The sequence below is a fragment of the Prunus mume genome, linkage group LG3, assembly GCF_029339155.1.
Source record: "Prunus mume cultivar Tortuosa linkage group LG3, ASM2933915v1, whole genome shotgun sequence".
Taxonomy (NCBI): domain Eukaryota; kingdom Viridiplantae; phylum Streptophyta; class Magnoliopsida; order Rosales; family Rosaceae; genus Prunus; species Prunus mume.
The window spans coordinates 27596223-27600622 of NC_142700.1; the positions used below are offsets into that span (position 1 = coordinate 27596223).

The window sequence follows — 4400 nt, forward strand, 5'->3', positions numbered from 1 at the left end:
GTGCCTTCGGCACATACCTTCGGTAGAAGACCTACCAATCGCAACATTAGGGCAACCTCGCCCCTGCGGACGCGTGGCAGTCCCACAATTGATGTCCAGAGTCCCACATCGAAATTCTAAGCAAGTCGCACGCCTCCCAAGGCCTATAAAGGAGGACAATCATCCCAGCTTGGAGGTAATCAATCAGAACTTACGGCATTCTGCCTATTGATATGTAGTTCAAACTTACTAAATCCGTACTTACTAAAGCATCGGAGAGCCTTCGGCCGGTACCACACCGGTGCCCTAGGATATACCGTGTGTTTGCTATCTTACAGATCGCACCCCTACGAGGACAACAGATACCGAAGGGAAAGAATCACTAAGTTACGCGGGAAAGTATTAAACCATTTTTCTGCGTCAACACAAAGATTTTGGACTTGTCTAAAATCTTTAGCCTGTCCAAGAGAACTACTCTGCAGTGCCTCCAATATCACCCTGTCCGGAGCAAAAGTACGAGTCTCTATGTTTAAGTTATTCTGGAGTATCCTCAAGCAATCTGCCTTCCACTCATCAAATTGCTCCTTCACATATATCAGGCATATTAGCTTCTTCCCTTCTACCGAAGATGAAATTGGAGAACCATTATTACTGGCTTTCTTAGAATTTGGCTGGTGCTTTCTAAGCTTCTTCCTCATTACATCAATCGACTTTTTCAAATAGTTATTGGCACTTTGGAGGATTAGATCTGGAGCATCAGCTGCAGGCCAGCCTGCGTTTACTACAAATCCATCCTTCTTCAAAACCTCCCTCCACACATATTCAGCGTAGTGTGGACAGATTGGAGCAACCATGCGCATCTCTACATCCATATAACGCCACACCAAATCTCGATTCATGCCCTGAGCACCACCGCATGAATGCTGATACAATCCTGCGGCAGAAGACCATAAAATCCAGTGATAAGGGCTTCTCGGAACATGCAAGACTCGTAGTTCTGCTCAGTCCTTCTCACAGCGATATTTATTTCATTAAAAAATACATGGTCAGCAAAAGTAGAAGGAGAACCTCTTCTCAAAGAGTTTGCACTCAAATTCTCCTCCATCCATGCAATCTCTTTAGTGAGTCGTCCGATGGCAGTATTTGCAGTGTCAAATACAAAATTTGCATCATCAACACCATCACCGGCATCGGCCAAAGTGATTCGTGTGGCATCAGCAGAATATTCATCTATTGCCTGCCGCAATGTCAAAAAATTCCCTGTGGACTTGGACATCTTCTTAGAATTGAGCATCAGGTGCCCATTACATCTAAAACCACGAGGCCAATGCTTCCTGGGCATAATTGCCGTGTGGTTGTAAATAGAAAATGTTAAATGATTCTGGATGAGATCCTTACCAGACACTCGAAGATCAAATGGATACCAATATTCGAACTCCTTCTTCATCTTATTCAGAATTGATGATGATATGTCAGATGATTTTGGAAAGGGCCCATCACAAAAGATAAAATCCCATACCTCATCGGTCATTTGTTCAGGTATAATCCCAGATGTGTTGGAATCCCCATACATGTCTCCATCGTGTAAAAGTGAGCAACGGTGTAATAAGCCATGTAAAGGGTTGAATCAGACAACGACTCGACCAAGTATTTTTCATCCCAGGGAATACGTGTTCCAAGCCCAAACGATCGTGAACAAGCCCACTGATTCAACCAACTTAACGTGTGTTCAAATCCATGTCGTGTCACTTCAGAGTACAAGTTCATGCTCGACAAGCATTCCTCAGCCAATATTTTCCATTCAGGTTCACCATAAGAGATGTACCATTGCTCTGTTTGAGCCACAACACATTCATCCCCTGACCGTGACACTACGTGCTTCTCCGGTTCACTATACATGATTGCATTTCCTTCCTCCATTAGTTTGCTCCTTATCCACGATTTTGCCTCCTGGACTCTCCTTCCTGCAAATTCCCCCACCAGCAGTGTTCCTTCTGTAAACCCTTTCAAGTATGTCAACCTCTTGGCTTCTGCTAGCTTCTCTTTCTCATTCAGGCTTTTAATCTTGAGAACCCCACAAACCTTCTCTGCAGCCTTATCTCCAAATTCCGGAACATTGATGATCGGCACAATCTCAAAGGGCATAACCCATTCATCCTTCACACCATATTTGTTTCTAAAAGCTGGTTTTGATTTTAAATCATGGAGGGCCATATAATCATCAGGAGCATCCCCAGGTACACTAGTCACAATCCCAGTCCCTTTGTCTGCTACGATGGTTAACATAGGAAGGGCATAAATAATCTGATGGCGTGCAAGCGGTGACTTCAATGGAAGGCCAATCAAATCGTAACCAGTTAGTTCAATCAAGCAAGAAGGTTTCTCAGGTATCCTAGAGAACCCCTGATAAGCAAGATTACGCGCTGCCCTCTGCGTAAGAATAAATACATCTGTTTCATTGACTTCAAAGGCTCCATACCTCCCGTTGGGCAATACCCATGCATTTGTTTGCCCATACATGGTCTCAGGTCTCAATGTTGCCGCAGCAAGGAACACTTTTCTCCCCTCCAACACTCCCAACTTAGAAGGAAAAGGTATCGCCACCTCCATTTTGATGACAGTATATTCTTGGGGCTGAACTCCTTCGCCAATTGCCCTATCATGATCTGCACATGGCTGCCCGTCCATTGGAGAGTAGATGGTGTAGCGTTTCGCTTTGACAATCTTATCCTCGTCTTTCAACTTCCGCATCTGCCACCTCACAAACTTATCAAAATACGGGTTCCTGTCTGTAGTAATAAAGGAACGGCTCCAATCACATGCCAAGCCAAAAGCCTTGAGGTCTTCCATTGCCAATGGAGGGAAGAAGCTCAACCACTCAGATGGTTCGCAGAATTTGAATATCTCACTGTCGGAAAGGCCAAGACTACGCATGATTTCCCACTGGTACGCTTGTCCGCTTGATTTTGATGCAGCCTTGGACTTCTTTCCCTTGAACTTAGTTTCTAGAAGTGCACCTGCATTTGCATCTTCAACTTCTTCTTGGTTCACTGGATCCTCTTCGTTGATGGGAAAGATAGGCGGGTGTCCAAACTGTTGAATCTCTTGTGCAATTTTATCAGCTGAGGCTTTGATGGGCATTCCGGTTCCGTGAAAACCGAAAGGGAAGAGCACATTGGCACCTCTTAGTCTATGATAACGTGCAGAAAACTCTAGCTTTGAGAGTGAGAATGCGTGTCCAAGACGCAAAAAGCCGTTCATGTAAGGGAACGGGAAGTTTCCAAAGAACTTCTCCCCTGGCTTAGGAGGCTTTTCCCGAGATTCGGCCCTGTAAACGTCATGTTCTTTCCACAAACTTTGAATCTTTGCTTCTATTTTTTTGAGTGTGTCCCTCTTTACGAAGCTCTTCCCATCTTCGGCGGCCATTTCAATAGTTTTACACAAACTGCAAACAGCAATGATTTCCATTAGCAATGTATATTTGTGTGTGTGTGTACGTATTACAATACATCAAAATTGTCAAGTCATATTGTTACAGAGTTTAGTTATTCGGTGGTGCTTAGTACATTAGGAAAGCTATTCTTTCTGGAAGCTTAATCTTTGTAAACCAGTAGTTGAAAAATATCAATGAAGTTCCATTGTTAGTGCACATTGGGTCAAGGTCGAAGGTGGAATCTATCAAATTTGCGCAACACATTACAACTCAACATTCAGAATTCGAGCAATCGGTCATATGATTAGAACATGTAATTCCTAAAAACAATTAAAACATAAAGATTCAAAAGAAAATTCAACATAGAACAATGTCTAGTGTCAACAACAAAACTAAAACAAAAAGCAGAGGAGAGATCATATTCAGAAGAATTAGAAAAGAAAAAATAAATTGAAGAAGATGAAAGGAAAGATGGAGGGTACCAGTACCAGAGGAGGTGTTGATGGAGTCTTGACTGCCGCTCTCCACGCTTGTTGCTCCAGCAGAAGAAACAAACGGACAAGCAGGAAGCTCAAATACCTTTTGCAAGAAAATTAGGGCAAACTGGTTTATGGTTGAACCAAAGACGACAAGGAGCAAAATTTATAGAATTAACATTAAGGAAAATTGGCGCAAATCCTATTCGAATTAGGCGAGATTTTCACTGCCGGCAAAGAAGCCTTTTTTTTTTTTTGTTCGGTAAGGTCTAAGAGAAGCCTTGGGCGCGTGAGAGTGACACCAACAATGACCACGCTAATACGCTATACGACGGCTCGTTCTTCTGTCGTCTAATTTTCTTGGGAAATAAGCAAGCGGAACCCAACGACGCCGTATCCATCCAGTTTTCAATTTTTTAGCTTATTTTATCCACTTCTTCTACTACCATTAATATTATAAAGATATATACCCTAAACCTCAAAATACACGATTGTTCAAATAAAATGACAAT

At 42.8% G+C, this 4400-nt stretch overlaps 1 pseudogene across 1 annotated transcript; it reads right to left on the reverse strand.

The window, feature by feature from the left end:
• Positions 1-326: 326 nt before the first annotated feature.
• Positions 327-4102, reverse strand: LOC148919284 (leucine--tRNA ligase, cytoplasmic pseudogene; annotated as a pseudogene). The gene is made up of 2 exons (XR_016125346.1): positions 3895-4102; positions 327-3424 (listed from the first exon to the last, which is right to left on the reverse strand). The product of XR_016125346.1 is annotated as a leucine--tRNA ligase, cytoplasmic pseudogene (transcript).
• Positions 4103-4400: the final 298 nt, after the last annotated feature.